General features: G+C 37.0%; 1 long non-coding RNA gene across 1 annotated transcript in view; it reads left to right on the plus strand.

Moving 5' to 3' along the window:
- Positions 1 to 8,632, plus strand: part of LOC123380389 — a 35,485-nt gene extending 26,853 nt beyond the window's left edge. Inside the window, exons 3-4 of the long non-coding RNA XR_006586083.1 lie at positions 263 to 349; positions 6,248 to 8,632. This is a non-coding gene — a long non-coding RNA (uncharacterized LOC123380389). The remainder of the gene's footprint in view (positions 1 to 262; positions 350 to 6,247) is intronic.
- The last annotated feature ends 4,133 nt before the right edge of the window (positions 8,633 to 12,765 follow it).

The raw sequence follows: 12,765 nt of genomic DNA on the forward strand, positions 1-12,765 counted from the left end.
GAATGTTGAACTGTTATCACATACTTGGAAGTTAACACAATCTCCAAATTGGGTCCTTGGTTGTGGATAACTACCAAAAGGGAGAAAGTCAAATGTAAGGTTCTGAAACTGTCCCCTCCCTGACCACGTTATTAAAAATAAATTTAAAAAATGTATCTGTATATGTTGCAGAATTTAGGAGATTCCTGCCAGCTTTCTGATGGATGCAAGGGTGGTGGTCCTTATCATATCCCCGGTTAAGTTACTAACATTATCCCTGCAGAATCCAGATGGGTCTTGGAAGATGACTGTAGACGACTGCAAGCTCAATCTAGTAGTTGCCTTGATTGAAGCTTCCATGACTAATGTGGTAAGTTTGTTAGAACAGATACAGCCTCAGGTTCATCGTATGTGGTTACTGATTTGGCATGCACGTTCTTTTTTTATTTCTAATAAGAAAAAAAAAGATCAAGAAAAGTTTTTTTTTTCACTTACAATATACAATAAAGATTCACATTTTACCCTGGACTAGTAACTACCTTTTTCTCTCTTATAGTTAACAGGGATCTGGACTATCTAAAGATTGCAGAGAGCATCATATGAATCCATTGTTTTGTTTTTTTTTAATTTTTTTTCAACGTTTTTATTTATTTTTGGGACAGAGAGAGACAGAGCATGAACGGGGGAGGGGCAGAGAGAGAGGGAGACACGGAATCGGAAACAGGCTCCAGGCTCTGAGCCATCAGCCCAGAACCTGACACGGGGCTCGAACCCACGGACCGCGAGATCATGACCTGGCTGAAGTCGGACGCTTAACCAACTGCGCCACCCAGGCGCCCCTGAATCCATTGTTTTGAGGATAGCACCCTGATCTATTCAATTGGCTTGTGCCCTGAAAGTTTTGTAAGACACATCTACTCTAGAGGATAGAGTAATTATAGTGGCAGAGATGGAGGCCAGTAGCATGGATTTTCATTTACTAGAGCTGACATAGCTATTGCTGGTGCCGAATGTCCAACATGTAAGCAAAGAAAAACCAATCTCCCAAATGCTGTAATTTCTTGATATATCCTGTCTACTTGGTAGCAAGTTGACGACTTTGAAACTCTTTCATAACTGATGCAGATTCACATTCTAGATAAGGGTTTCCCTTTTTATTCTGATGCACCTCAAAAGAAAGACCCACTATCTCATGGTTTACCAAATATTTGATCCATTAGCATTAGAGTCTGTAATAAATTGCACCAGATTTCAAAGCACAAGAAGTTTAAGTGTTGGTACATGGCCAAAAACTCTACTGGTCTTTCTGCATACTACACTCTCCCAAAAGTGACCAGACTGACAGAGAATGGCCTACTGGAGATGCAGATGAAGTTTCACCATGGTGGCTACACTCTAGAAGCTCTAAGTAGGGTTGAAGCTTCTGGCCCCCAGTGAATTTGCCTTAGCAGCTTAGACTATTGCAACAAAATACTAGACTCATAGACTCAGTGGCTTAAAAAGCACAGATTTAGGAGCACCTGGGTAGCGCAGTCGGTTAAGCGTCCGACTTCAGCCAGGTCACTATCTCGCGGTCCGTGAGTTCGAGCCCCGCGTCAGGCTCTGGGCTGATGGCTCAGAGCCTGGAGCCTGTTTCCGATTCTGTGTCTCCCTCTCTCTCTGCCCCTCCCCCGTTCGTGCTCTGTCTCTCTCTGTCCCAAAAATAAATAAGCGTTGAAAAAAAAATTTAAAAAACATTGGTGCCCCAAATCCCATTTCAGCATCTGTGTCTGAACTTTTGGAAAAACCTAACCTGCAGCTATATTTACCTATTTATATATATGGGAAGCATGTGATGCATAATCTTTATGACATATAAATTACGTATTCTAGAGACTGTTCTGTACGTTTTCCCCTCTTAACTGCATATCCTATTATTTTCATTATATAGAGATGTCCCTTACTCCTTTTTTGTAGCAGCATAAACTCAATTGCATGGATGTACCACAGTTAATTCAACCAGTCCCTACTGATGGAGAATGGGATGGGTTATTTCCTGTCTATTGCTTTAAATAATACTCTATGTAATCCTGCAAGTTACTAAGTAGTGTTTTAGCAAGTGTGTCTCTGAAATTATTCTTAGAAAGGGTTGCAAGGACAAGGGGTGAATGTATGCTTATTTTGTTAGGAATTGTCAAATTTGTCTTCCTTAGAAGGCATAGCAGTTTGTATTCCTAACACTTAAGGATTTTCCCATATCCTTAACAACAGATTATGTTATCAAGATTTTAGATTGCTGCCAAACTAAATGATAAATTATATCTCAATATTATTACATTATTGACTTATCTTTGTATGACAAATTTATTATATTTATTTCTTTTACTGTCTTATGTCTTGTAGGTATTTGCTTTTCCCTTCAATTTTTAAGACTTTTCCATAGATTAGAGATACATTATTTCTCCCTTTTATTTAAATAGCAAACATTCTTCAGTTTTTTCTTTGTGTTTTTTATCTTATTTTTTTGCCATGCAAAGTTTATTATTTTTATTTATGCTAATTTATCAATATTTTACTCCTTTCAGATAGTAAATAATATCTTTAAATTTTATGTACTCTCTTTTTAAAAATGAATTTTATGTATATCCTGATTGTTTTTAATTAGGGAGGTAAGTCATTTGGAAAAATTGTCTTCTTGAAAGTTTTAAGTATGGATCTAAATATGTCTTTTAAATTTTTTCCATGCCTATCAAGTTTGAGTTTTCGGTGATGTCTCTTAATCCTCTGTTTTCTCCAATCCGAGGTACACTTCTGCATAATTTTCCTAGTTCATTCTTTCAGTTAATCCCTCCTTTTTCATATTCTTATGTTGTACAGACATATTACTTATGAACTTAAAAATTTTTAATTTGTGCTATTCTTTCAAAGCATTGATCATTTTCTTACCTTCTTTAAAACTTTTACTGATTTTGAAATATGCTGCAATTTTCCTTTCATTTTGTGATGTCATATTTTATTGTTACTATCTCATGGAATGTTGCCAGCTAATTTCATATTTTTCTGCCAGCATATTTGTGTGGGTTGTATTCCTGTTCTGCTACTTACGTTTCAAAGAAATGGGTGTCATAGTAGGTGTGATTAATGTGAATCAACTTGGCCCAGTTGCCCAGACGTTTTGTGAAACATTAATCTGGTGTGTCTGTAAGAGTGTTTCTGGAAGAGATTAACATTTGAATTGGTAGACTGAGTAAAGCAGATTGCTTTTCCTAATGTAGGTGCCTCTCATCTGATCAACTGAAAACCTGAGTGGAACAAAAAAGACTGAGTTAGTGGGAACTTCTCTTGTCTGACTGGCTTCACGCTGGGGCATTGTTATTTCCCTGCCCTTATACCGGCTGTTCTTAGGTCTCAAACCCGCAGTCTTCCTGCTGGAACTGACACCATTGAGTCCCGTGGTGCTCAGGCCTTCAGAATCAGACTGGAATTACAGGATCAGCTCTTCCTTGTCTTTAGCTTATTGACTATAGATCTTCTCAGCCATAATGATCAACTGAGTCAATTCCTTATAAGAAATCTGGGTGTAAGTGTTGTGTGTGTGTGTGTGTGTGTGTGTGTGTGTGTGTGCAGTTGGTTCTGTTCTGGTGAGCTCTGAAAAATACAGACTTCTGAAGTAGTAGGAGCTTCTTTTGTGAGGACTTGTGAGAAGTTTCATGCTCAAGGATGTACTCTTCTGTTGTTACCACTTAGTATTCAAAACTATGGCCTCTTTGGGTGGCCATGGCTCTGTATCTCAGGGTTAGTGTGATTCTAACTCTGTTGTCCTGAAGGCTATAGGCCTTGACTTTTTCTTTTCTTTTTTTATGCTTTGACTTTTTAAAGTAGTGATTTGCTTTTAATATTGTATTATTTTGGAATGTTGTTTCCTGAGATCTATTTACTCCGGATCTGTTTACCTCTAGCGTCATAACAATCTTTCTGTGGGATTTCTAGCATTCCTATCTTCTTAGCACAAATTATGTTCCCAATAGTTTTCCTACAGGGTAGATCTTTGCCTTTATTATTTTTATCTTTTTAAAGTTTATTTTAGGGGCGCCTGGGTGGCTCAGTCGGTTGAGCATCTGACTTCGGCTCAGGTCATGATCTTGCAGTCTGCGGTTTCAATCCCCGCATCAAACAGTGCTGACAGCTCAGTCTGAAACCTGCTTCATATCCTGTGCTTCACTCTCTCTCTCTCTGCCCCTCCCCCACTCCTGCTCTGTCTGTCTGTCTCTCTCTCTCTCTCTCTTTCAAAATTAAATAAACATTACAAAAAGTTTATTAAGTTTGAGAGAGAGCATGTAAACAGGGAAGTGGCAGACAGCGAGGGAGAGAGAATCCCAAGAAGGCTCTGTGCTGTCAGCGCAGAGCCTGACATGGGGCTCAAACCCATAAAACTGTGAGATCATGACCTGAGCTGAAATCAAGAGTTGGCTGCTCAACCTGATTGAGTTGCCCAGGTGGCCTGGAACTTTGGCTTTGTAAAACATATTTGTGGCATGTTCAGTGATGCCTGGCTATTTAGTCTGTTATGGTTGATCTTCACCTTGCCCCAATGTGTTTCCCAGACTGTTTTGTTTTGTTTTGTTTTGTTTTGTTTTAACATGTCTCTGAAATCTGAAGCCTGCAAGTTCTTACAGTATTTCAGATTTTTCTAGGCACTTTTGAGATCAAGTTTTTGTTTTTCCTGGGTCCCATGACCTGGGTCCCATGCCCTTTTTTTTTTTTTTTCCCCTGGGTCCCATGACTGCATCCTTCAGTGCTTACCTGTGTCTTCTAATCTAACACTGGGCAGCAGCTGATCTGTCGTGGATCTGATGCTGTCACATGGTTCGGCCACACCACTCACCCTCAGATGTTCTTGGAGGATTTCCTGCCACATAGCTGCCATGAATATGTCATCTGTGAATTATTTAACTTGCTATCTCTAATGGCCTATATGGTTTTTATGAAACAGTTTGGGGAAATTTAAAGAAATTGCTGCAGTCATGATCTTGTTGTTAGTGGCTTAGAAATAGTTTTTTATCTTTATTCATAATATTGAAGTTACTTATTCATTTAAAGAACTCATTTATTAAGTATTTATATAATTATAGATAAACTCTTAGGTATGTATCATGTTAATACATTTTATCATATATTTTAAATTCTGATTATTATATAGTATGGATTGGTCATTATATAACATATTCACATACAGCATATATCAAATAATTTAAATATGATCATTTTACACAATTTTATGTTCACCTTATATTAATAGACATATTTATACACTATCTCCTTCATTAGAACATAAGCCATTTGAGAATTGAAATTATATTTTATAAATCTTTATAACATAAGTGACAAAACAATCCTTGATGTGTATTTGCAATAAACAATGTAATTGACAATGTACCATGATTCAAACTTGAAGCATTTTACTAAACATTGGATAATTTTAGCTCTGAACCTAAAACACCAGAAATATATCCACAAAATCAAGAAATCATGTGTTCGAAAAGTGAGCAGAAAAAAATTATAGGTAACATCAAAATCATATTGCAGATGTATCCACATTTCATATGTAAATCTCCATAGTTGAAATAGTTTTATTTATATGCTCATGATATCTTAATCATTCTTGTATATAAGACTAAGTTTCCTGAAGAATTTCTAAAACTGAATATGAGATCAAAATATCTAATATTTATAAGGTAATTTTTGAACATTTATTTGCTAAGATAGCAGAGCAACTTTGACACTCATTGTTCTTTTCAAAATTCTACTTTATATTTTTGGTAGGTGGTTGGAAATGTTTTATTTTGATATTGAAATGTTTTTGCCTGGATATTATCCTATACCCAATAAAATTATAACACGTTAGTAGAAACTTCCTTAATGGCATGCAGTTTGGGAAGATGATATTTTGGTAGAAAAAGTGTTCTTCTATTATCCAAAAATGTTTCTTTTCTTTTTACCTGTTACTAATATTCTTTTTTTCCCCTCAATGTATAATGAATCAGTCCCTTCAATACAATCCATATTACATGTTTTTTCCTATAGAAAATTATATTTTATATCACTGTTTTAATGTGTTCCTTCCCAGCATTGGAAATGTACCCAACTTGACTTTCCAGTTTTATAGTTCCCTACCATCCTGCACCACACCATATTATTCTAATCCTGAATGTTTGAAAGAAACATTTATAAATAGAATTATTTTGAAAGTGTTTGCAATTTTTACTGTACGTACTTTTGAAATTTACAGGTAAGAAGATCTGTAGACAAGTGTTTCCTATTCTTGGAAGACAAACCCAGCACATTTTCAGCAATTTATTGGACTTTCACTGCCCATGTCTTCTAAGAAATCAGTTTATCTTTCTTGGTGGAATCTGTGAACAGAACTGCATTTCCAATTGACAGGTGCAGGAATTTCCCTGGTTAGCTGCCCCTTTGCTCTTTTTCCTGTGCTGTCACCAGAGAGAAATGACTGGAGGCCTTGGTAATGAAAACATTTTCTGACAAATAGTTCCATCCATGTGGAAAGAGGACAACACACGTCCATATGCAAACCTCCATTCAAGTTCCTTCTTCCTAATAGGGTTTGTTCTTTCTATGACTGTTCAAATCATTCGACCATTCACAGAAATTTTAAAAGAGTAAGAATTTACAGGGGTCAAAGCAATGGCTATTGGCTTCTACATGTAAAGTGGGGTAGGTGGACGAAGGTCATCTTTGGGACTCTGCTGTTGGTGTTTTCAAGTTATACTTGTAGAACATTTTTTTTTTCTTTTCCCGTCCATTTCATGGCTAAATGTCTAATATGAGAAAGGTGTCCTAATGAAAGAAGTACAGTAATTACCCACTAGAGAGGCAGGAAGCCATATAAAGACACCAGTTGGAAATAAAGGGCCTGGGGCCTGTTTTGTTCAAAGCTAAGGCTTTAAGTGTGTCTTGTATCTCTCTTGCTTTCTTTTCTCTCTCTGAAAAGATTTACCTGTCGATGAGTGAGCACTGTGCATCCTTAGTGAGAACACATGGTACTGTGTAACCTCTCCTGGTGGATTATTTCATATATCATTTTAAGTGGGCAATAAAAGATATTGCTATTTAAGTCATTAAGAATAGTGACTTTACAATGGGGCACTTGCAAAAAAAGATGGCATTAATTTTCCAAACAATTCTGCCTAGAAAATCTGTAAGGACAGCCTTGGTAATGGAAATAAGTCAGAAGTTCTTTCTACTCCAGATCCTTGTTGAGCTGGTCTTTTTAGTAGAATCCCATGGTCTTTGTTTCACATCAGTGTCTTAGTTTTATCCCTTGACAAAACAAGAAATATAATAAATGTGTGTCTAAGGATCCATGCCCTCACTTCAAATTAATTCTGTTCCATTTTCCATTGCTAGGATTAAAATCTCAGAGCTTTCTCCCATGGTTTAAGGTGGTCACTTTGTGCTTCTTAAATTTATATAGAACATCTAAAATGAATTCTTTTGATATTATTGTTTGACCTTTTGTACCTGTCTCTATAATAACAGAAACAGCAGGTTATAATTATATAATAACTTACCTGTGTTTTGGTCTTATGGTGTTTGTTTTTCCGTATACGGTTTCAAAATATAAAATGCTTTGAGGAAAGGGTAGATTTTCTTGTTTGATGGTTACCACTAAGGTCTGATGGTTATCAACAAAGCAATCTTCATATTATATATGGTCTTGAAAATGAAAAAAAAATTGTTTTCAAAATCAGTGTAATCCACTCTTGTCTTAAAGCAATACCACTATCTACTAACTAATATGCTAACCACCCTCACAGAATTCCATATTCATTACTTCTTGAAATCACTTGGGTGATATTCATTTGGTAGATTCAAAAGTTATATGATTTTTTTAGTCAAATAGCTTTTATTTTGTTAAAAAATGTCATGAACAGAATAATAAGCCATCCAGGACCTATAATGGTAAATGTAGATATCAATTAACATTGTTTTACTGGGGGAAAAATCTATGTAGAGTATCTGTGGACTAAAGAATCTTATTTCCATGCATCAAAAGACGGTCTAATGATTTCTCATGGTTTTACTACAACAGACATGGTGCCTTACACGTGTGTCTATAGTAAGTGGATCTACTTTGGGGGGAAGTTAATAATCAACCCATTTTCTAGTTTAAATTCTAAAAAATACCATCATTGGACATTGTTACAGTACATCTTAATTCAGCTAACAGTATAAACCTATAAAACCTTAAGTGTTATTTCATATTCAGTCTTCTGTATGTCTTAAAAATATTAAAAGTGGCTACACACAAGAAAGGTAAAAGTATCCATTAATCCAAGAATATTCTTGAAACAATGTAGACAGTGGTTCCATGAACTTGAGTCAGTCTGCTGAGTTTAAATTTTGGTTTCACCTACTGGGTGTGTCACCGTGGGAAAGTTATAAGACTCCTTCAACTATCAGCTTCCTCATCTATAAAATAATTCCAGGACTTAATTCCTGGGTTATTGTGAAGGCTACATGATAGAGTATATGAGATGATTAGAACAAATCAAGGTACCAAATAGCACAAATTAAGTGGCAGTTAATTTGTGAGCTGGTCCAAACTATTAGCTATGTTTTTCCTTCCAGGAATAAGAGAATTACTAAATAGCACTCAAAACCGTTATTTGTAAAGCTAAAAAAAAAAAAAAAGTGATTTGCTGAAGAGATAGCATCAGAATCTCTCATTTTACCATTTGGGCATTTTTTTTTTTTTTGGCACAGGAAAGTTGATTCTTTCCTAGCAAGCACCTAATATACCTTGTTTGCCTTTTGAAAATTTATGCTGCTATTAAACATCAAAAATTGTGTCACATGGAAATGCCTTCCTGGGAGGGTGTGCTGTTACTGTTGAATCATCTGTTTGTGCTATCATTAGGTACAAAAGCTTTGAAGTAAGACCTGAAGCCAAAATTCTCACAGATGTTGCATGGAAATAAACTTCAAAAAGGATGCACAGCGCTCATTCATAGACAGGTAAACATCTGTGAAAGAGAGAAAGGAAAGTGTGAGAGACAGAGAGGCTCACTTAAAGGCTTAGCTTTGAACAAAACAGGCCCCAGGCCTTTTCTTTCAAATTGATGTCTCTATTTATATGGCTTCCTGCCTCTCTTCTAGTTAACTATTGAAGTCTCCGTCTTTGAACTAATTTACATTGACCTCTCCCTTAACTCCCACTAGTTTCTTTTAAAGTAAGGTTTGTTTTCCCTAATGAGGATCGGCTGTGAGCAAGGGCGACCAAAAGAAAATAAGTTCCCTTTTAACAAGTTAGGCCTCTACTTAGGCTGATATTTGGAGGAGAGGCCAAGAATACATAGAAGATCTTGAGTCTGCGGGTTTAAAATTGAAGATCCTGTAAATGCAAGGTGTTTAGACTCACCACATATTTCTTTTTAAAGAAACTATATTCCAGACACTAAGGCTATAAAATAAAGACAAGCAAAGTGATAAAAAGAATGACCATTTTTGATGGCCTTGGGCCATCAATTAAACTTTCTCTATTTTTTATAAATGCACAAAATTTAGATCGAGTTTTACCTTCATAAAATTATTCTTTTTCTGTTCATTTTATCAACAGATGGTTTAGAAGTACTAACACCATCACACAATGAACAAGAAAGCAAAACTACAAATCAGAAAGGGTCAATCTATCAGAATGATAACTTGATCTCTCAAAGCCTACAGCTTGCTCAAAACCCCAAAATAATTTCATCAAACAGCATTGTAACTGGAGATAAACAGCCCAGCTCTCTTTGAGTTTTCAGGTCTTTTGTCTTCCATTATTAGTTTATCATATGATTTATTTTTCAAAAAACAAGGATCTGACAAATTTGTGCCACTAAATCCCTTCACTACTTTGATCTTCATTTATGCTTTAGGGCAAAACAGCTTATGTGATGCTCTGCTTTATGGAATGTAGATTCTTTGCCCTTCATGTACAAGCCAAGCTTCCTCACCTCCAAGCATTCTGGAACTGATCGATGGCAAGTGTGCCTCAAAAAGTCTTTTCTTATCCTCAGTAAGAATATATCAATAAATAGGAAAGGATGACGATGCTACCAAAGCCTGTGAGCACAGCTTCTCCTTTCATCAGCTCTGCTGATGTTACCTCTGGCTCAGGGGTTCCATCTCCTCTGCCTCTATGGGATACATCAGGATTGCTTTGACAGAAAGGCCCAAAGGCATATGGCAGAAAGTTTCTTGCTTTTTTTTTTTTTTCAACGTTTATTTATTTTTGGGACAGAGAGAGACAGAGCATGAACGGGGGAGGGGCAGAGAGAGAGGGAGACACAGAATCGGAAACAGGCTCCAGGCTCTGAGCCATCAGCCCAGAGCCTGACGCGGGACTCGAACTCACGGACCGCGAGATCGTGACCTGGCTGAAGTCGGATGCTTAACCGACTGCGCCACCCAGGCGCCCCAAGTTTCTTGCTTTTTAAGCCTGCTTTTATTGGCTCACCAGTTCATCGAAGTAGCTCAAATGATAACCAGGGAGCTGGTAAGGTAATCCAAAGAGTGCTGTCCTCAGATTCTGAGTTAATAAAAAAGAAGGCAAACTCATCTGAGTGAACATACTTTGTTCTCAAGATAAAAAGAAAATAGGGTAGTCCTCTGGCTAATATTATTTTATTTTTATTACAATATTTTTATATTCTTTTCCTTAAGAGATCATGGGTTTTATGTCACAAAAACACGGATGGAAATTCTGACTTTATCAGTGATGAGCATTGTGACTGAGGAAATCAGATTAATCCTATAATCACCTTGAAATCCAGTCATCTCCACTACCTGTGGGTTTGAACCCAGCTCTAAATCGAGACAGTATGCTGATTGAGGTTTTGTGATGTGTCAATGACATGTGTTCATGTTTTGGATTATAATAGACACAGAAATAATCACTTAGCATGAATTCTGTTGGAAAAACAAAAAACATACAATCAAAAAACAAAAGCTTAAGACACTTTATCTCTGCCTGGTTAAATACACCTACCTCAAGAGCTTGAGTTCCCTGACTTCATTCACTATCCCTATACCTTTTGGTGTTTATTGGCCATAATGCATTGAATCATGGTCCTCAAAAGATATGTCCATGCCCAGTTATCCAGAACCCTTGGCTATTGCATAGCAAAGGTATGATTAAGTTAAGGATCTTGAGAGGAATGATTTCTCTTGGATTAGCCAGGTGAGCTTTAAATGCAATCGCATTATCTTTGTGAGAGAAAAACAGGGTTTTGAGACAGAGGAGAAGATCCAGACAGATTAGAGCAATGCACCCACAAGCCAAAAAATCATCTGAAGTCCCCAGACGCTGGATATTCCATCTAGCTTTTGGAGGGAGTGTAGCCCTGCACCACCTTGATTTAGCACTTTTGGCCTCTACGACCATGAGAGAATACATTTCTACAGATTTAAGCTATCCAGCTTTTGATAATTCTTTATACCAACCATAGGAAGCTAATGCGTTGCCATTTTATCACTTTGAACCTTCTGTATGTGTTTGGGAAACCTTATCAGTAGACTGCTAGGATCGTCAATGTGGAAATCACATGTTGCTTCTCTTTGCGTTGGATTCAGTACTTAGCACAATTTCTTACACATAGCAGGGGCTAAAAGAAAATTCTTAAATGGAGTATTGAATGGCACATTAGTGAGAGAATTCTTCAGGAAACAGTCCCAAAATACAAAGATTAAGAATAGACTGGTAAATATTCGGTAAGGTAGACCAACTATTAAGAGATCTATCTTTAGGGGAAAAAATAAAATGAAACATTCATTTTTACACTGAACAAATTAAGAGCATGGAACAGTAAGGAACTGTGACTGACAAGTCTAATTGACAAGCTAAGGGAAGAATTAGTAACAATTTTTGTAGATTGATTATACTTCCAGTGTCCAGTTCAACTTGTAAGGAGCTTGGGAGTGGTCACTGTCTTCCTCACAACAAGAAAAAAGATGGATAAACTGAAAGTCATCGACTCTATTTAGTCATCAGTGAGTCAAAACCACGTGGCAGACTGTTTCCCTTAAGACTAGAGAGATAGGTGAATACAGAGAATCACAGCTTATTGGGTGGATGAGTCCTGAAGTGGAACATAATCTTGTCACTAGTGTCAATCCTAATAGGAAAACAGACTGCGATTGACAAATTGCTAGAATCCCAGTGTGCACTAGTTTGGGAGTTAAAATCTCCACGTGGCCCCAGTCTTTCACAAATTTTATGTCCAGGAGTCCCATCAGGGACTCTAATCAGTGAAGGTTAGAGAAAAATCATCTCCTACATCTGGCAGGGGAAGAGTAAAAGCCACTGCTCTGGAATAGGCCTCTATCTGTTCTTCTTAACAAGGCCTGCCCTCAAGGGAAACTAGTTTAGCAGAGCCTGTTTGGAATTTATCTAAGTCCAAAGACCCGGCAGAAGGGAAGTCACCAATTCTAGCCCTCCAGCTCTTTGAAAGAGAAGAAATTAGTAGATGATATATTAGAATACGTGTTTAGGAAAGAGACGTGTAATGAAAGAGTATTAATTCTTTTAGCGGATTAGAGAAGTTACCACCCAGAGTGACTGGTTAGGGGCATCCTGGCCATCACCAAGACCGTTTGATACAGAATCCAAGAAAATTCAACACCAGGACTCAAGACAACTACTGATGGATGGACTCTGGCAAAATTAATAAATTAATCAAAAATGAGAAAGCATGGAGGTCAGAAAACAATGGATGCTACATAATGGAGGAAGTCCTAGGTTGA

The sequence above is a fragment of the Felis catus genome, chromosome A1, assembly GCF_018350175.1.
Source record: "Felis catus isolate Fca126 chromosome A1, F.catus_Fca126_mat1.0, whole genome shotgun sequence".
Classification (NCBI taxonomy): Eukaryota; Metazoa; Chordata; class Mammalia; order Carnivora; family Felidae; genus Felis; species Felis catus.